The 22,196-nt window shown below is 44.6% G+C and overlaps 1 long non-coding RNA gene across 2 annotated transcripts; it reads left to right on the top strand.

The window, feature by feature from the left end:
- Positions 1 to 18,950: 18,950 nt before the first annotated feature.
- Positions 18,951 to 21,863, top strand: LOC141026608 (uncharacterized). 2 transcript variants are annotated; one of them, XR_012188983.1, is made up of 3 exons: positions 18,951 to 20,231; positions 20,547 to 20,693; positions 20,860 to 21,863. It is a non-coding gene; the product is annotated as an uncharacterized lncRNA (long non-coding RNA). The 2 variants fall into 2 exon arrangements; XR_012188982.1 differs by having other exon boundaries at positions 18,973 to 20,231; positions 20,863 to 21,863.
- Positions 21,864 to 22,196: the final 333 nt, after the last annotated feature.

The following is a 22,196-nucleotide window of genomic DNA, read 5'->3' on the forward strand; positions in this document are numbered from 1 at the left end:
CGAGGCGCGGGCCGTCGCGTGTTGGGAACGGCAGTGGAGGTAGGCTTGATGCCGAAGAGCGGGCACACGGTCGGGGTGAGCACGGCGGCACCGGAGAGGGTTCTGCTGTGGATCTGGGGGAGGGGGGAGCTGGCGAAGGATATTGGGTGGACTAGTTGAGTGAAACGCGGGTGAACGGTGGGGGGTGTTGGCGGCCTAGGTGAAAAGGGTGAAAAATATCCCCGGCCGTCGCGTGCGCGGAAAGGCCTATGCAAACGGTTGCCTCTAAGCGCTCGTGTGCACAAACAGAATAATTTCATTTGAAATGAAGACGTACTAATTTTGAAATGAAGACATGAGTTCATCGTTTCTCATCTAAATTTTTCGCACGTAAACCAATCACAATTTTACCACGGGTTTGATTTGCTGGCGCATTTCAGGTCTCGTGTGCTATATGTAAGACATTTTTGGCATTTACCGTGCATGTTTGCATATAAATAAATTCCTAGCTGGACTGCATTTCCTGTCGAAAGGGATGAGGATTGCCATTCGATCTGGGAGCATCCAACGGTGCAGACGTATGATCCGTGGGGTTTGGGTTCTGGCCAATCAGAACGCACGACTCAGATCACACGCGCAGCGAGGGGGGGCATCGGCCGCGGTTTGGTAGGCACACGGCTTTCATGTGTGAACCGTGTGCTATTTGAAAAATATTTTTTTGGTAGGGGCTATTTGAAAACATGTACATGTGTTGTCGAAAGGGATGAGGATAGCCGTTTGATCAAGGAGAATCCAACGGTGTAGATGTACGATCCGTGGGGTTTGGGTTCTGGCCAATCAGAACGCACGACTCAGATCGCACGCGTGGCAGAGGGGTGGGGGTGCATCGGCCACGGTTTAGTGGACACACGGCTTTCGTGAGTGAACTGTGTGCTCTTTGAAAACATTTACATTACCTAACATCATATTTTTGTTCGAATGAAAACATGAGTTCATCATTTCGCCTCCAAATTTTTTCCACGGTAAGAAATCATGAGTATAGTGGAGAGTGTCACATACTAGTATCATGAATATACAGTAGATATGATACTACCTTTAATTAATTATGCGCATAGTATAATACTAGAGTATAGTATATCATATTTACTGCCATGCATGACACAAATTAGCATCGCATTTAACATGATACGGTATCTACCTACTATATGTTACTCTATCCCTCTTTATATATATTTAATTCTTTGCCACATCAGCATATATACTTGCTATTTCTGAGTGCATGACATCGTTGGCTATGATACCACCACTATGGCCAGCCTTATATAAGGAGTATCATATAGTACTATATATATATATATATATATATATATATATATATATATATATATATATATATATATATATATATATATATATATATATATATATATAGTATCATGCATATGATACTAGTGTATGATACTACGTATGTACCTTCATAGTGCATATATAGTATCATAGAGTAGTACTAGCTCCCTCTGTAAACTAATATAAGAGCGTTTAGATTACTAAATAGTGACCTAAACGCTCTTATATTAGTTTACGGAGGGAGTATATATCATAGATGACCGTATTTATGGCCATGCATGACACAAAGTAGCATAGCATTTATTTTATATATATATATATGTTACGGTATCTACCTATGTTACTGCTTCTTTGCCACATCATCATATTTTCTATTCTCGGGTGCATGATACCGGCTATGAGATACCCCCACTATGGCCACCCTAATAAGGTTGGTCGTAATATTGGAGTATCAAGCGGTATGATGCATGCCAACTAGACTTTTTGGATGATGTGGCACACAGTTAAATGATGAAAGAGAGGGTGTGTGGTATCATATCATGATATTGTATCATATTAAATGTTGTACTACTTTGTGTCATGCATGGTAATTAATAAGGAACCTAAGATACTAACTCATGATACTATGCATGCGCGCATTACGGAGGTATTGCCGATCATATACTAGTAGCATGCATATATACTCCCTCCTTTCCGGTTTATAGGCTTATCTCAAAAATTTAGTTTTTCCATTTTATAAGGCTCAATTTGGTTGTTCCCTATCACATGTCCAGATTCCAAGGTGCATTAAATCATTGCATGCAAGTATTAAGAGAAAGTTGACCAATGCATGTACTTTATATATGCATGCATGCATTGCAATTAATACATTGGAAAACATAAATTTTTGAGGAAAACAAAAGCATTAATTGGGTGTTCTTGCAAACTACAAAAGGTATTCCACCACTCACCATCTACCTTGGTTGGTGAGATTTTTGAATTGAGCCCTATAAGGCTGGCCATAGTGGGGGTAACATAAGTAGTATCATGCACTTGGGACTCGCAAACATGCTTATGTGGCAGGCAATTAAAGAAGAGAGAGATGGTTATAGTAACATAGGTAGATACTGGAACATAATATGTGATGCTACTATGTGTCATGCATGGCAATAAATGAGACCACCTATGATACTAATATATGATACTATGCACTATAGAGGTAGTAACATAGACTAGTAACATATGCATGTTACTAGTCTAAGTTACTCACCACTATGACCAGCCTAAGGCTGGTTGTAATGGGGAGTATCATATATATACTAGTAGTATCATGCATATATATGATAGTGTAGCTAGGATACTAGCTACTTCCGTAATGCATAGTATCATAAGTTAACATCTTAGGTTGCCTTACTAATCACATAAAGTAGTAGTACAACATTTAATATGACACGGTATCACGATATGATACCACATCCTCTCTTGTGTGTCACATCATCCAGAAAGTCTAGTTGGCATGCATGATACCGCTTATGATAATACCATTACAACCAGCCTAGCTAAACCGGAAAGGAGGGAGTATGAGACTAGCTAACCACAATGGAGAGTAGTACACTGGTAACATACACATATCTCTAGACTATATATGTTACTACCTTCATAGTGGGTAGTAACATAAGTGTAGTGTCATGCAAAGCTTCATTTCTTAGGTTACAGACTCATATTGCATTGGGACATGTGATGCTACAATAACTATCTAAGTTACTGAAACTATCTCTCTCCTCATTAACTTATTGCCACATAAGCAAGTTTGTTGAGTTGGAGTCGGTGTTACTGCTGAAGTTACTCCCACTGTGGCTAGTCTGGTACTAGCTAGTCGTCTATGATATGCTAGCTGCCTCACTAAGAGCATGGTTAACAATACAGCCAAGGGTCGGCTATAAGAAGTTGACATGTCATATACAGCCAACCTCTTAGCGGGTATGTACAATAATAAGTTTTATATACGTACTAGTTTATCAATAGTTGGCCCACCTTACATCCTCACAAAGTGTCTTGGGTCTCCTGTTGCAGCTGGCTCTACTAACCAAGAGCCCGCTTCTCTTCTCTTTCCTCGAACTAATAAGCACATATATATTATTTTATTCCTTATAGCCAGACTACCCACAGTGGGAGTAAAATAGGTAGTAACATCACACATATCTAGATAAAATAGATGATGTGGCAAGCAATAAATGAAGAAATGGAGGAAAGAGGATATGTGTGATGTTACTACCTATGTTACTCCCAGTGTGGGTATAGTCTTACTATAGTATGAGACTACCCACAATGGGAGTAACATAGGTAGTAACATCACACATATCTAGATAAAGTAGATGATGTGGCAAGCAATAAATGAAGAAAGAGAGGAAAGTACTAACATAGCTAGTTAGTAGTAGTATGAGTAATATCACATGTACATATCAAGGCAAGATGTGTCTATAGCCTAATAAATGAAGTGTTGGATGTTACCACACATATATGTTACTCCCCACTATAGAGGTAGTAACATAGACTAGTGTAACACATGGGCATGTTACTAGTCTATGTTACTACCCATTGTGGCTAGTCTGAGTAACATCACACATCTCAAGGCAATATGAGTCTATAGCCTAATAAATGAAGTGTTGCATGTTACTACACATATGTTACTTCCCACTATAGAGGTAGTAACATAGACTAGTAACATTCTATGTTACTACCCATTGTGGCTAGTCTTATGTCACTCTATTGTGTACTTACTTGCTCTAATAATGCATAGTATCATAGAGTAGCTAGTATCATATGGAGTACTTTATTTATATTGTCATGCATGACACATAGTAGCATAACATTTATTATGATACGGTTTCATGATATGATACTTAACCCTCTCTTTCTTCATTTAATTAATTCTATGACAGCTCATCAAAATTGCCTAGTTGGCATGCATGATACTAGCTATGATACCCCCTTACTATCAGCCTAGCAAAGGTGTACAGATCATTTGTGCGTCACTTTGTGAGTTTTCATCCGTTTGTTCGAGAAGCAGGGAGAAGTTTCAAACATTTCGGCCGCGAGGTGCGGCCACTGGCGTAGGCCTAGTTGGTATTTTAATTACAGAAAATTCACATGGAGTTCAGACATCATCAAAATCGATTTATGCCTGTGGCGTGCTCTCGCGACCCCGTGGAAAAAAATGGTAAAGTTTGGCACAAGTTTTGATGACCGCTCCTTCCAAACCGGAGCATCTCACATGAAGGATCATGGTTTTCCAAAAGGAGACGTGTCAATTCAAACTCCTGTGGCTGGTGACTTCATCGTTTGGCCTCATAAAAATTTCGACGGTACGCAATCACCATTATACCACGGGTTTGATTTTCTGGCGCATTTCAGGTATCGTTAGCTATATTTAAGACATTTTTTATATTAACGTGCATTTTGTGCATAAAAATAAAATTACAACCGGAACTGCATGCGCTGTCGAAAGGGATGAGGATTGCCGTTCGATCTGGGAGCATCCAACGGTGCAGACGTACAATCTGTGGGGTTTGGGTTCTGGCCAATCAGAAAGCACGACTCGGATCGTGGGCGGGGTGATGGCGGGGTTTGGTTGGGGCACACGGCTTTCATCAACGAACCGTGTGCTATTCGCAAACCATATTGCATATTTTTGTTCACATATACTGTAGTGAGATCGATTGAGTGTGCTACCTCTATGATATAATAATAATAATAATAATAATAATAATAATAATAATAATAATAATAATAATAATAAACAGTTCATATTCATTGCCTTAGCTGACAGCATATCAAGGTCAACATATTAACGGTTCTTACATCAACAGAAAACCGGGCATAACTCACAAATTCAGTACATGCGACAGTTCTAAATTGAACGAATTAAGTTGTAGGTAGGCATAAAGACTAGTCTTACAGCTTAATTCCCATGTACATGTGGGAACTGGGATCATTAAGTTGACCCCGAATGAACTTGGGGTTTTTGATGATTTGAAACTTCTTCTCTGTTGCACTGGTGCGTGATCCCTTGGCTACAACTCACCAAATTCATCGTACTCGTCCTGATCGGCGACATCGTCGACACCCAGTACCTTCTCTTCCCATGCATCGCTAAATGGCCGTTCCTATGCAAGGGGTCTTCCACAAAGAAAATATGGGTAGCATCGCTGGCAAGAATGAATGGGTCCGCGTGATATGCCATCATTGTCATGTTAACACAGGTCTTCCTAGACTCATCAATCCTTACCTGACCAAAAGGGATCCATGCGCACCTGAATAATGCCACCTTAACTTTCACATAGTCAAGCTCCCAAACCTCTTTGATGGTTCCATAATATACCCTTTTATCAGCTTCATTTACAGTCATGCATTCTATTCGGACAGAGCTGTTCTGATACAAGGTCTTCTTATCACATTCCTCAGTGTAGAACGTGTATCCATTTATGCCATATGCTTGGTACGTCAGCATCGTAGGTGATGGCTTTTGTGCCAACCACGTAGCAATGTCATCGATGGATCCTTGTGCCAAACGATTCTTCAGCCATTCGGCGTAGTTCTTAGTGTGCTCCTTCATCTCCACCTTTGATGAAGGCACCATTAGTAAGAATCTTTGGCGTATCTCCGCCAAGTGTTCTTCGGCATAAGCGATGAGAACTGGGCTGTTAAGCAGTACCGTCAAATGGGCTTTCTCTGCCAATTCTCCGGGTGCAGCCATTTGCGTGCCAGCAAGGACTGGCTTACCTTCCAGCCTTCCCTCGTGGCGAGAGAGGGGCAAACCTATAGGTCTTTGTTTCATGTATTCGGTGCAAAACTCAACCACCTCCTCCAGGGTATAACCTTGTAGGATGCTTGCCTCTGGATGGTTTCGGTTCCGACAAAAGCGCTTCAGGATTCCCATGAACCGCTCGAAGGGATACATGTTGCGAAGAAACATAGGACCACAATACTTTATCTCGTCGACAAGGTGCACAGTGAGATGGACCATGATATCAAAGAATGACGGTGGGAAAAACATCTCTAGGTTGGACAATATTCTTGCAATATAATCTTGCATATGATCCAACTCTTCAGGATCTACAACTTTCTGCCATAGTTGGTTGACGAAATCACAGAGGTCAATGAGTGTGTTTCTTATATCTTTGTCCATCAGATTCTTGATGGCCACCGGGAGGATTTGTGTCAACATTACGTGGCAATCATGTGACTTCGTGTGTCCCAACTTCATTTTACCTGAGCTCACATCCACGAGACTTCTGATGTTTGCGGAGTAGGAAGAGGGATGTCTTAACTGACAACAAATAGGTGAAGAACTGTGTTGCTTCTTTTGTACTGAAATTGTAACTCTGGCGAGCTTTGATGAATTTGCCATCATCTTCTGCTTCACTCTTGCGTTGTGATTGGTCAGCAAGCATATCGAGCCGTGAACCGTCACCATCCTTTCTTTTACCTTTAATTTTGAGCAGAGTACCAAGGATGCTTTCACATACGTTCTTCTCTACGTGCATGGCATCGATGCAGTGACGTACACGTAGAATCTCCCAGTAAGGTAATTTCCAGAACACCGATTTCTTCTTAAACACTTGATCCTTGGGTGTTAGTTTCACCATCAAAGGGTGGTTCTTGCCAAGCACAACATTATTTTTTTAGCCATGTTGTGGACCACCACCCCTTCATAGGGTCTTGGGGCTGCAGCTGCCTCTGCTGTACCATCAAATTCAGCTTTCATCTTTCGGTATGGGTGATTTTTCCGTAAGAACCTACGATGACGCAAATACACTATTTTGTGCGAGTTGGGAAGTCTTCTGCTAGCTGTCCTAACCATGCATGTGACACACCCTACTTCTCCCCTTGTTTTCTGCCCCGATGTGTTGCCTAATGCCGGCATATCTTGAATGGTGTGCACCAGCATGGCATGTAGATCGAAAATCTCCTTTCTGTAAGCATCATAACATTTTACAGCAGGCGCATCTATCCACACTGTCAACAGTTCTTCTACCAGTAGCTGAAAGTAAATGTCGATGTCATTTCCAGCTTCGGGCCTTGGATAATCATTGACATCATAATGTATTTTTTCTTCATACACAACCAAGGAGCTAGGTTATATATGCACCGAAGCACCGGCCATGTGCTGTGGTTGGTGCTCATATCGCCAAAAGGATTCATCCCGTCAGTACACTCCCCGAGCCTTATACTTCTAGGATCCTTGGCAAAATTTTCAAACTTTTTGTCGATTAATTCCCACTGAGCCCCATCTTTCGGGTGCCTCATATACCTATCCGCAATTTGCTCATCATGATGCCACCGCAACCTCTTTGCTTCTCTAGGGTTTGCAAACAAACGCCTCAACCTTGGAATTAAAGGCAAGTACTAAACAACCTTGAACGGGACTCCTGTCTTGATCTCGTCGTCCAATTTGTACTTGTCTTTTGCTCTCCTGCGCTTGTATCGTGCATGCTTGCATGTGGGACATGCACGATAATCTTTGTACTCACCACGGTACAATATACAATCATTCACACAAGCGTGTATCTTCTGTACTTCAAGTTCCAATGGGCAAACAATTTTCTTTGCTTCATTCGTGCTTCTGGGGAGTACATTATCTTACGGATCTTTCAAAAGACCTAACATCTCTGTGAAGCCCTTGTTTGATAGACCGTTTGCTGCTTTAAATCTGGGAAGCGCCAGGGTGGCACTCAACCTGGAATATTTCTTTTTGCAACCTGGATACAATTCTTTCTTGGAGTCTGCATCAATGGTTGGCAGATCCTTGTACCCAATCATATGCTTATCTGGGCCCTTGAAATCTGCAATCATAGCAGCAAAATCTGGCATATCAAGATCGTCGTCATCTGCGTCGACATCTTGGTTTTCCAGTGGCGTTTCGGCTTTCCGGTGTTCCATTGGTAGCTTGACGCCTTTGCCCCAATGTTAGATTCAACATCCATGTGACACTGATCGGGGTTTGGCATCTCGCTGCCCTGGGTATCTTCATCCATGACCTCCTCTTCACCGTGTCTGGTCCAACGTGTATATCCATCCATGAATCCCCTAGAGACTAAGTGCATCTGGACATCTGCAACTTCATCTGACTCTGTATTTGCACAATCAGTACATGGACACAGGATGTAATCCGCATCACCACTCCTCTTTGTACTTTCAGCCAAATTCATGAACTCTGTCACGCCACTGATAAAATCTGCAGTTTTCCGATTCTTCATCCATCGAGATCGTTCCATCCGCAGCACACAAATGGTAATTAAAAACAAAACAACAACAATAATACACGGATTAACTGCTGTCCAAATATGCGTGCATAAATCACAAGGTTTTATTTTAATAATTAATGAGGGCGCTCCATGTTGTTATCCAGACGTGCTATGACAAAAATTAATGGTCAGTCAATTTACACGCAGAGTACTAGTACAACACTACACTTAGGAATTGAATGCCTAAATTTAGCCACTCACGAAAAGAATACCTTAATTAATTAGCCGCGCGGCGACCTCCACCCAGCAGACAGACAAGCGCGATGCGGCGGCACCAGGGCTGTATATGGGCATGTGCAACAGGAGCTTCCGAACAGGGCCCCCAGCACCTGAGGGGTCCCATTTTTTGTTAATCAACGTGTTAACTAAAGCATTAGGTACTAGAGTAATTAGTTGTTTGAAATATTTTACACCATCCCACCCTATGCATCTCTCTAATCACGATCCATCATTTCCTCTCAGCTTTCTCTCAACCTCACAGCTCTTCCAAAACATCATGGTACAAATAAAAAAGCAGATTAAGTACGTGCTATCTACATGCCTTTAAACCTTCTGCTTTCAAATGGTGTAAACTTTTTGTGGAAGACTACACCGGTTGACACTTTTTTTCTTTCATACATAGGGCCTAATTTTGATTTGCACAGGGCCTCCGATTTCCCCGGTACGGCCCTGGCGGCACGCCGAGACAGCAGGGTTGAGGAGCAAAGCTTAGTGTGGCTGCCGCCTGAAGTTCGACCTCCATTATCCCGCCATCGACCGCGATGGATGTGCTTGAATCACGCCACCGCCGACCTCGATGGTTGAGCTCCTCCTATCTCCCGCCACAGAACGAGGATTGACCTCCTATGACACCGCCACCGGCCACCGACCAAGGATTGACCTCTTCTCCGGTAGCCGCTGCCTAGGCCGCCGCCGCCATCTCTATATGCAGAGCGGCTGTTTTTTTGTACGGATATCCGCGGAGCGGCTGTTTACGCGGTATCGCATCGTAACTCAATTATATGGACAGGGTAGTACATCACATATGGTTATGTAACGGCAACCATGTCTAACCTATGTTGTCTTCTCACACGGTTTGGTGCGGAAATCGTGTGTGACATTGTAATACCTAACACAAACGACATGTACAAACAGTGTGCCGTATACAACATATATATAGTGCCATTAGTAGTTCCCGACAGATAGCTTATCTCCATAGTTTCCCCATTTCCCCCAAATCCCTAAATAGCCTCCAAATTCCCTCGCGTGGCGCTGACATTGGGGGAATGCGGACAAGTGGTGCTGATGGTTTCGGTGCGGCTGCTCCTGCTCGTATCGCCGCCACGATGGCGGTCGCCGCCGAGCACTTGCCTAAGGTCATCAGAAGGCAGATGTACTACGGATCCGAATCGTCCTGTCAGGTTCCAATCTATCCCGATCTTTTTTACCATGTCCAAAGTATGGCTCCTTGCTGAATCCGTCCTGAATGACCCCCCAGGAAAGCGATCTGCCGCCGAATCTGGAGCTTGACTCCAGACTCCCGCAACACGAGTTCGACTCCGAGTTTTGCGCCACCGAGAAGTACCAAAAGCTGAGTTGTGTGCACGGGCACACTCCTGCTCGACGTGTATGCACGGAGGGATTCGACATTGGCAGGCGGTTTCTCAGTTGCCCCTTAGAGGTTAGATCTAATTAAGTTCATCATTTTACTTCAGTTAATGCCACTGCTCATCCAGAATACTATTTAACATTGGCAGGGATATGAGGCTTGTGCCTTTGTTAACTGGCTGGATGAAGAATGGCATGGCAGGGCTCGGAGTGTTATCACCAAGCTCGCAGAAGATAACGTAAAGCTGAAGAAGAAACTGGCTGATCTGGAATGTACAATCAGTACGATGAAGCAAGAAATAATCAATCACAAGCAATAGATGAAAGCAAGAGACAAGAAGGAACAAGCATGTGTAGTTGTGGTTGTCGCATTAACCATGTTCTATGCGCTGTTTGCAATGATGATTAGGGGTTTTGTTTGACAGTATTGCTAAAGCAGATCTAGATGTGCTCTAAGTAATGCACATCTAGGTCCTATATATGCCATTGATGTTACGCGAAGATTTGTGCAGATATTTTTCTTTGTCTTTTTTCTTTTCCTTTCTAGTTTGATTATTACTGGCTTTATCAATAAGAAGAGCTCAATGTATTGCTTGCCAACTGTCCTACTCCGTTCGTACCGGTACCGGTGCATAATCCCAAAACTCATTCCTTATTTTTGTCCTGAAAAAGGAAACCAGCCAAATAGCCAATAGGAGTCCTACGCAACCCCGGGAATTTGGAGTGACTGGGTACAAATAATCACGGTTGATTATATCAGCGGTTAGATAATACGTCAACCCCCGCTTGAATCCCCGCTTCAATTGGCAGTTCCTCTTCTCTGCACACCCCGCTTAAGTGTCCACCATCTTCATCGTCCCCGGCAGGCCGCACTACACACTGACACAGACTCTGCAGCCATGTCGAGCGATAGCGAGGATGACAGTTCGGCCAGCAGTCTGGCGCCCGATGATAGGTCAACATAGGAATCATCCCGCTCGTCTTCCATGAGTCCGGCGTCGAGCCCAGACCTCGATTATATCCGGTTTATGGAAGGGACGCAGCCTCCGGAGTCGTCAGACGACAACCAGACGGACGAGGAGCCGTCGGAGGACGAAGAAGAGGATGACGAGGATGAGGAGGAGGAATGGTCGAACAAGGAGGAGGACGACGACGACAGCAACGACGATGATGACGGCGGCGGCGACGAAAAGCCAACGGTCAGCGGCAAGAAGCGTCCTCGCCAAGACGATGGGCCATCCAACAAGAACAACAAGAAGAAGAAGGACTAAATTAAGCAGACTGTATATATCTCTGTTTATCCTATCAATCTCATCGCATGTATTCGACAGAGATCTTCTACATTATCGCCAACAGGTTGGTTTGTTGAACTGCGTGCCCTGACGAGCACACAATTCACAAAAAAAGACCGTATGGGCTGTCTATAATGATCGCACACAATTCTGATTACCGACATGTTTGCCAGGTATCACACACATCTTGTTACGCCGAATCGTTTGTGTTCACCTCACTCATCGCAAACGGTTCATCGGAGTGAACTGTATGCCGTATATCGCACACACCTTGATCTGGCTGCCCGTTTCTGTTGTTCTGTCTCATCGCAAACAGTTCGTACAAATCAACCATATGCCCCTCATCACACACGCAACTATAATCTGAACCGTGTTTGATGTATCATTCATCGCAAATGTTTTGCATCATTTCTGACAGTTGTCATACACCACCGTTTGTGATTGTTGCATTGCACACAGTTTCTCGAAGGGTCTCTGATCGTAGTGTCGCGTTAGCAGCATCCTGCAGTAGTGAGGGCACAGTTGATTGCCGGCAAAACGATGAGATACTTTGTTTTTAAATTCTAGTAAATCCAAAACTCATCTGAAATTCATGAAACTTGGCATGCTATCATGGAATGGCACCTGACATGCTGTGGTATTTTTCGTGTCCATTTTGAGAGAAGGCGCACTCGAATAATAGCCAACAAAGGCATTTTGAAAAAATAGCTGCGACTTTAATATCTCAAACATTTGTATAATTCAAACCGTGTGCGTTCTGTTAACCATTCATGTGACGCCACGTGTCTTGGTTTTAATGGCTATAGGTTTTAATGGCTCTTGATCACAAACGTCTTAGATAGAACACCCATATGTAAAGTGAGAGCAAGATTTGTGCATCTCTTGAACGCAAACGATTCTTTTGGATGACCCGTGTGCAACCACTTACAAACAATTTGGTAAGATTTGCATCTGTCATATTGGGTATGTTCTCATTTGTCAAACTGGAAAGATTGACATTTGTTGATCTAGTAACATTGCCATTTATCAACCTTGTAACACTGTGATTTGTCAAAATATGAAGCTAAAAATCACTAGCAGTATCTAATTTTTGCAACTAAAATTCAGTAATTAAGCATAGATGGAGGCGAGAAGGCATGTTCAGTCGGGCATGCAGTGGGTAGCACAGTACTATTTGATTTGACAGCGGGTGGCGCAGTTCCCGATATGGCTTTAATGCAGACGAGGGAGAGGGTAGCAGTTCCCAAAATGTTGAACGACCAATGATGCATCCTCCTTCAATTAGCATCGTGTGAATGCATGAGGGAAGTAATGGGAGGACGACCAGGAGAAGAGGCAGCACGAAATGAATGCAACGCAGTTTGCACTCATATAAAGGCGCCCCTCCATTCCAATGCATCTACCACATAGTACGCACCTAAGCATTTGCCTAAGCACCTACACTAATAAGCACAAAAGTGCTCACTCCAGACCCATGGCGGCGATGCGCGCGAGAGGCCAGCGGCTGTGCCAGATGGTCCGCGACGCCAGCCTGCGGCATGGCACCGAGGATCGTCTCCAGATGGTGTTGGTGACCGGCTGGTGGATGGTCGCCGTCGACGCCAGCTAGGACTCTCAGTTGGACCAAATGATCGTTGCCACCACCAACAAGTTCACCATCGTCAAGAGGCTCACGGACGACATCGCCGTACTCCTCCAGCCCGCGCGCCCGGGCTCCTCATTGCCTGCCACCCTAATCGGCCTCCATGGTCGGAACCTCTTCCAATCACTGGTGGCCCTGTGACTGCCCGCCAACGCCACGAAGAATGTCCACCTGGAGGTCGCGCTCGCCGCGAGGCGCCTCGCCCTGCAAGAATACGTCGACCTACACATCCACGTGTACGAGCAAATCATGTACATTGGTATCTACAAGGCCAGTGAGGACGCTATGACGTTGGCCTTCTTCAACCGCCTGGAAGCCTTGGATGCCTTTGCTGAGAAGCACCTTGACCTCGCCACAAAAGTCGTCGCTCCTTAGCCGCCAGTCGGTGGCCCGGCGCACTGAGTTGAGAAGGAGGAGGTCGTACGTTGATGGATGCATCTTCCTTCTTGCCTCTTGTAACCACCACTGTGATCGCATCATCGTGGCCTTAATTCTTATTGTTCTATTGCATTCTCGTTCCAGTCAATATAGACATGTGTGATCCCTTTGCTTAATTATATGCATCACTATAACTAGTACTCCATCTGTCAATTTATAAGTTGTGCTGCCAGTGTCTATCTCGTTACTTTTTGATAAAAAATTTTGAACACATGTTGATTGGCTTGAATGAAGGTCTATCCCGTTACTTTACGACATGTTCCCAAAACATGGACCTCCAGGTTAATTCAACTAATAGGACGGAGCACTATATACATTCAACGCAATTAAATGTTATCCAAAAAAAGTGATATGATTTCTGTAAAACTTATAAGTCATGTATGTCAAATTAACCTCTGTGTACTTGTTCTCGAATTGACCTCCGGGCCTTTTTGCCGCGTATCACACACATCTTGTTAAGTTGAACCATTTATGTTCTCTTTCCTAATCGAAAACAGCTCATTCGACTGAACCGTATGCCATATATCACACACACCTTGATCTGGCTGACCGTTTCTGTTGCTTTCCCTAATAGTAAACAGTTCGTCGGAGCAAACTATATGCCGTATATTGCACACACATTGATATGGCAGCCCGTTTCTGTTGGTCTGTCTAATCGCAAACAGTTCATCTGGATCAACCGTATGCCCTGCATCGCACACGCAACTAAAATCTGAACCATGTTTGATGGCTCCGCCATCGCAAACGTTTTGCATCTTTTTTGATGGTTTTTTACACTATCGTTTGCGGTTATTGCTCGCACACAGTTTCGTCGAAGGGTCTCTGATCGTAGTGTCGTGTTAGCAGCATCCTGTAGTAGTGTGTGCCTAGGTGGGCATTGAGAGTCCAGTCGTTGGGCTTCATCCTTTGAGGGGCCGCTAGCTAAAGACCTCGTTGTTTAGCCTACGCAATTTGACTGTATGGTCTTCGTCATTTTCCTTAAGCATCATCATCAACCATTGCATGTTCGGAATAGTTATTGTTAGGATCATTATCAGGATGTCAATGAAAGGGAACATATGAGAAAGTATAGTATCTGCTACTATGAACTATTGTCCTATTGACCTATGTTTAGTGATAAAGCCATTATGTTTGTCTCTTTGTGCAATATTGTCTATCATCATTTTTTTTGCTGCAGCACACATTACTTACAAATTATACCAGGCCAATTGTATGTAAACTAAGATTGCTTATTAATACATCACGGGGCACGTTTTCCATTCATCATGAGGACTAAAGCTTTATACAAAGCTAATTGAATGTAGCTTGCATCTATTGTATGTATTCACTACTTTGTGGAGAAACCACTTACATAACAAACCAATGCAGCTTATGATTAACATCACATTATTTGGCATTTAACGCCAACAATGAATTGCATACAAGATGATCTCCTATGTGGCAGACTTCTGAGTTGCCAAGTTTGACTTTGACACCCGTGGTCGAGCCCGACTCTGACATCCCATGACCGACAGTCCTCCCATGCCCGAGGCATGGCCGAGTTTGACTCTGACACCAATGTTTGAGTTTGACTCCCACAAGTCGAGCCTGCCTTCCATATCCTACTCCGTCTTCCACAGGCCGGGCTCAACTTCCACAGGCCGAGTCTGATTTCCACCGCCTAAGCCTGACTTTATGGAGGCCGAGTACGACTTCCATAGCCCCGTCCGACTTCCCTAGCCTGAGCCCACTTTTCATAGGCCGAGTCCGACTTACACACGCCGAGTACATCTTCCAAACGACGAGTCCGACTTCCACCTCCCAAGCTCGACTTCCATATGCCGAGTCCGACTTACCCAGGTCGGGTCGGACTTCCACGACCCAAGTTCAATTTCTATCGCTAGTCTGACTTCCACATGTCAAGTCCGACTTTCACATCCCGGTTGCGATAAGGAAATGTTGGTCCCCTCTTGCATGCAAGCTATTCATGTGGCTGGCAGTGTAACATCGCCTCTGGACATCTGACAGAAGGACAAGGCACGGACTGCAGGACCAAATCTCGCCATGTTACTTATGTGAGCAAGAAGTAGACACTTTGGATCACATTTTGATCCAATGCTCCTTCGCGAGACAGGTGTGGTTCCGATGTTTTTTGCGGTTGAGGATTGACCTAAGCTTGATCCTGATGTCTACTATGCAACTTTATTCTTGTAGACTCGTGTTGGGCCTCCAAGCGCAGAGTTTTGTAGGACAGTAGCAATTTTCCCTCAAGTGGATGACCTAAGGTTTATAAATCCGTGAGAGGTGTAGGATGAAGATGGTCTCTCTCAAACGACCCTGCAACCAAATACAAGAAATCTCTTGTGTCCCCAACACACCCAATACAATGGCAAATTGTATAGGTGCACTAGTTCGGCGAAGAGATGGTGATAAAAGTGTAATATGGATGGTAGAAATATATTATTATAATCTAAATAAATAAAAACAGCAAGGTAGCAAATAGTAAACAGGCACAAAAACGGTATTGCAATGCTTGAAAACAAGGCCTAGGGTCCGTACTTTCACTAGTGCAACCTCTCAACAATGCTAATATAATTGGAACCACCCCTGAAAGTTCGATGAAGAATCACTCCAAAGTTCCTATCTAGCTGAGAACATAAGAATAAATTGTTTGTAGGGTACGAAACCACCTCAAAGCTATTCTTTCCGTTTGATCTATTCAAGAGTTCGTACTAAAATAACACAAAGTTATTCTTTCCGTTCGATCTATCCTAGAGTTCGTACAAAAATAACACCAAAGCAAATTCATATTGATAATACTCAATCCAACACAAAGAACTTCAAAGAGTGCCCCAAGATTTCTACCGGAGAAACAAAGACAACAACGTGCATCAACCCCTATGCATAGATTACGCCAATGTCACCTCGGGAATCCGCGAGTTGAGTGCCAAAACATATATCAAGTGAATCAATACGATACCCCATTGTCACCACGAGTATTCAATTGCAAGACATATATCAAGTGTTCTCAAATCCATAAAAGTATTCAACCCGATAACAACGAAATCTCAAAGGAAAAAACTCAATTCATCACAACAAGATAGAGAGGGGAAAACTCATATGATCCGACTATATTAACGAAGCCCACGATGCATCAAGATTGTGACATCTCAAGAACACAAGAGAGCGATTAAACACATAGCTACTAGTACTAACTCTCAGCCTCGAGGGTGGACTACTCCCCCCTCATCGTGGTGGCCGCCGGGATGATGAAGATGGCCACCGGAGATGATTCCCCCCTCCGCAGGGTGCCAGAAAGGGTCTAGATTGGTTTTCAGTGGCTACAGAGGCTTGCGGCGGCGGAACTTCTGATCTAGGTTAACCCCGAGGGTTTTCGGAATATTTGAGAATTTATAGGGTAAAGAGGGGGTGCGGGAGGCCACTGAGGTGGGCACAACCCACCTGGGCGCGCCTGGGGCCCCAGGCGCACCCTGGTGGATTGTGCCCCCCTCGGGACACCCCCAGGTGCTGCTCTGGCCCATCCTGGGTGTTCTAGTCCATAAAAAATCTCCAAAAAAATTTGCGGTGTTTGGACTCCGTTTGATATTGATTTCCTGCCATGTAAAAACAAGCAAAAAATAGCAACTGACACTGGGCACTAGGTCAATAGGCTAGTCCCAAAAAATGATATACAGTTGCTATAAAATGATTGTAAAACATCCAAGAATGATAATAAAACAACATGAATACTTCATAAATTATAGATACATTGGAGACATATCAGATCACATCCAATGAGGCCACCATGGAGGGGTGGTGGTGCACTACCTGCAAGCGCGTCCCAAAGGTGCACCGTAAGGGGTTCGACACCATAGTCATACTTATCTGCTGGTGTCTTTGGAAACAACGCAATGCTAGAGTATTCGCGAGTGGCATCATACGCAACGACCGGGACACGATGGACTGGATCTTTCAAGAACTGAGCCTTTGGAAGAAGGCGGGAGCGACAGGAGTGCCAAACTTTAGCGAGTAGTTGCGTGTTTGAGTAGGAGTGGAGGTGGTGTTGCGCGCCGAGCTGTGGTCCGCAACTAACATGTAATGTCTTGTACATATCTTTCTGCCTTCTATAAAGTTAAGGTACGCCTTTGGCGTACTCTCGGAAAAAAAACATGCCGAGTTCAACTTTCACATCCTGGATCCTACTTCCACATACTAGATTTAGAGGAGGCCAAAATTGACCATTTCGATTAGAGGTGCTATCAGGCAATGATTTTCCTTTCAATTGTGGCTCCTTTCTATCTACGTATAATTGTATGAAAATGTTAGATTTAACTCAGCCATGTCTACAAATAAAAATGTGTCAATTTCTTGCCTCACTTCTTAGCTGTGTTTGGACTCTGCGTCATTTGACTCAAGGGGTCATCTAGTTTATCAGAGGATCCCCAGGTCGCGCTATGAAGCAGCAGCCTGATTAAGAGTTAAACTGGTGATAGTTGATAACAGCGAGCAGACGGATTTAAAACGTTGCTACGTGCAATTGGATGGTTGAAGATGTCAAATTGTGAGGGCCTCTTGTAGCTACTGGGTTTTACTATTTTTTAATTCCTCAGCAAAACATTCTTCCGAACTCATTCAAAAATGTCAATCTATTTTTCAGAGAATCTTGTAACTTTAAAAGTTACTAGCAAAAAGGCCCGTGCATTGCAACGGGTGAACAAAAACCTTACATGTACCTAGCGACACATCGGTCTTGCCACTTCTTCCGTTTGTCGATGGTGGTCATGTATATTTCACCTAATCATGGCAAACACTTCTCCAGTTCGTTGATGATGGTCATAATTTCCACCTAATCACGATAAACATGATCAGTTCCGAGGCGATGACATTGGCCATTACACTATAGCATGCTGCATTCACGTGCCCCTTTTTTCAGACTTGTAATTCGGCCGCATGACATGTCCCCTTTAATGTATGCATGAGTACAATTAAAATGTAATATTGTAAGATACACAATTTTACTATTGTTTACTTGCGTATTAATTCTGCACTATGGCTTTAGTATATTACAATCAAATATAAAATAGTTTAGAATCTCTCCTAGAATGGCAAATGCCAGTAGCAAAAGTTTCAAATTTTTCCTAAGAACATCAATAGTCATGTTCGAAATTTAATTTGCCAATCTTAAATACTATATGATGCATCAGACAACTTAAAATCAAATAATAGGCTGGGTCCTTCATCTTTCCCTAATAATAAAGCACCGGTTGAGTCTGTCGGATTCACCGTCGTGGGACTTCTGCAGAAAAGCCCTTATGTTTTCGGGTCATTCAACCCGCAGTCCTTTCTTAAGTGAAAAAACGCTGCGTATAAGAATTTTGCTAACAATGCCCTATAGTTTTCGGTATTTGGTCCGCAGTCCTTTGTAAGGTGAGAGAGCGTTCTCCTCCTCCTCCGCAGCCCCTCTATCATCGTCTCCCACAAATCGCCGCCACCGACCAACTCCTAACTCCCACACCTCGGCGCCGGCCCTCCCCTTCCCCTCCTCTTACCTCGCAGCTTCGGCAGCTGTCGGATCCGCCGAATCCCCCACCGATCCATCCCTCTAGCAGCACATCTCTCCCTCTCTCATGTGACCCCTCGTGTCGCGGCCAACGCCGGCCAATTCCGCCAACGTCCACCACTACGCAACAGACTCATGAGCTGCTCTCCGACCCCTCCGTCTGCCAAGATGGCTGGATCCGCCGCTCCCGGTCACCGGTGCTCGCCCCGCAACACCTCGCCTGTGGCTGGGGTTACAGCCATGGGGTCGCGTACATCACGGGCGTGTCTCCGGTGGTGACTCTCCGTCGGAAAAAGTGCCCCCTCACGCCCTCTCCACCTCTTGGATGGCGCTCCCTAGCTCGGCGCGCTCGCATGCGTTGGACTGGACGCCGGCGATGCGTCCTCCTCTGTCACGTCTCCGGCGCAGCTATGCACATGTGGCGACCTCCTCTGCCTCGCGAAGCCGGTGGCCAACCTTCGCTGCGAGCGCTGCATCGCCTACAAACCGAGCAGAACATGGGTGTTCTGGAGCAGATGCTACTTGGTAGAGCAAGCACAGGCGCCATGAAAGGGGAAGAATAAGAGTTCTTGCACATAACATGTTTGATGAAATACAGGCACCACAAATTGAACTCATCTCCAAGCTATGCTTTATGAGAGGCTACAGATTGTTACATTATTTTGTCCAGTCCATGATGCAAGATTCATTCATTTGTGATTGTTGCAATAACAATTATTGGCCAAAAGCATGGTTGTGTGTGGTTCCTGCTGCTGTACTGTGGTATTGGTTTTCTTCCGCCTGCCTGATGTGGTGATGCTTTGGTGTGCCTATTGTTCGCAGAGATTAACCAATATTTGGGAGATGTGGTGGCTCACCCGATCGGAAACAGAACAAGATGAAGGAGCTTAAGTATAGCCACATCAGGGTGACCTGGGAGGAAGGAAGTTTACGTGTGATAGGAGATGATCGCCATAATCTGGGTGCTAAAGGCCTTTGGAAACAGAACAAGATGAAGGAGCTTAAGTACAGCCACATCAGGGCGACCTGGGAGCAAGGAATTTTACCTGTGATAGGAGATGATCGCCATAATCTGGGTGCCAAAGGCCCAGGGGATTATAACATGGTTTTTTTATAGAAAGGTGACTAAAACTTTTTTTTTACTTTCTGGGTCTAATTTAGTTTTCCTATGTTTATAGTCTCTTGTCTGTATAGAGAGACCAAGTCGAGTAGGCCATCAGTATTGTCTTTATGGTAAAATTAATTAAATGATCATAAGCTCTAATTTTTTGTTCTACGATTCTTATGTGCATCCAGGTTGTGAAAACCTTCCGGCATTGCCACAGGAAGCTTACACATCTGCTCATGTCATAGTGTTCTCTGTTTTTGTTGTTGTTGCTGCATGATGATTATGTTGTAGCTTACAGTACCAGGCAACAATCTTCTGTTGATTACAGTGCCAAAAACTCCAGCAGGCCGCAGGACTACTACGCCGCTGGTGCCTATCAACGTCGCTGCCGATGCCCTGCATCCGATTGGCTGCCAAGGAATCCACCAACACGTCCCAATACACGTCTGTATCCCACATCATGAGCTCCTCGAAGGTGAGCAGCTGGCCCAGCCTCGCCATGTAGCACACGGTCTTGGTAGTGGAGATGTTGTCATTGTCATTGCAGTCGAAGGTGTGGAGCATAGGGCGTGAGCACCGGCATGATGGTGTGCGCCAGCTCGTCGAACTCGGAGGCCCGCTGACATTTGCATCGTGGCCAGCAGCAGAAGGACTCCTCACCCGACGGTCGCAAGCTTAGGGGGTGGAGCGGGGCATCGAGCTTGAGATCTCTTGGCACTTGTCACGTCATCACTGACTCAGACCAGAAGAGTTCTGTTGTGTTCGGTGTCACGCCCTCCACAGCCTGCGATGGTGATCACGATGCCCCTGCGGAACGACGCGCTGATACGTCTCCGTCGTATCTATAATTTTTGATTGTTCCATGCCAATATTCTACAACTTTCATATACTTTTTGGCAACTTTTTATACTATTTTTGGGACTAACATATTGATCCAGTGCCCAGTGCCAGTTCCTGTCTGTTGCATGTTTTTGGTTTCGCAGAATATCCATATCAAACGAAATCCAAACGGGATAAAAATGGACGGAGAATATTTTGGAATATTTGGAGAATTCTGAAAGAAAAATCCATGCGAGATGGTGCCCGAGGTGGCCACGAGGCAGGGGGCGCGCCTGCCCCCCTGGGCGCGCCCCTGACCCTCGTGGGCTACCCGTAAGGCGGTTGATGCCCTTCTTCGACCGCAAGAAAGCTAATTTTTGGTAAAAAAATCACGGCGAAGGTTTCAGTCCAATCCGAGTTACGGATCTCCATATATATACGAAACGGTGAAAGGGCAGCAGAACAGAACGCTGAAACAGAGAGAGACAGAGAGACAGATCCAATTTCGGAGGGGCTCTCGCCCCTCCCATGCCATGGAGGCCAAGGACCAGAGGGGAAACCCTTCTCCCATCTAGGGAGGAGGTCAAGGAAGAAGAGGAAGAAGGGGGCCCCTCTCCCCCTCTCCTTCGGTGACGCCGGAACGCTGCCGTGGCCACCATCATCATCACCGCAATCTTCACCAACACCTCCGCCATCTTCACCAATATCTCCATCACCTTCCCCCCTCTATCTACAGCGGTCCACTCTCTCGCAACCCGTTGTACCCTCTACTTGAACATGGTGCTTTATGCTTCATATTATTATCCAATGATGTGTTGCCATCCTATGATGTCTGAGTAGATTTTCATTGTCCTATCGGTGGTTGATGAATTGCTATGATTGATTTAAATTGCTTGTGGTTATGTTGTTGTCCTTTGGTGCCCATCATATGAGCGCGCGCGTGGATCACACCATAGGGTTAGTTGTATGTTGATAGGACTATGTATTGGAGGGCAAAAGTGACAGAAGCTTCAACCTAGCATAGAAATTGATGCATACGGGATTGAAGGGGGACCAATATATCTTAATGTTATGGTTGGGTTTTACCTTAATGAACGTTAGTAGTTGCGGATGCTTGCTAATAGTTCCAATCATAAATGCATAGGATTCCAAGTAAGGG

The sequence above is a fragment of the Aegilops tauschii genome, chromosome 7 (assembly GCF_002575655.3).
Source record: "Aegilops tauschii subsp. strangulata cultivar AL8/78 chromosome 7, Aet v6.0, whole genome shotgun sequence".
Lineage (NCBI taxonomy): Eukaryota > Viridiplantae > Streptophyta > Magnoliopsida > Poales > Poaceae > Aegilops > Aegilops tauschii.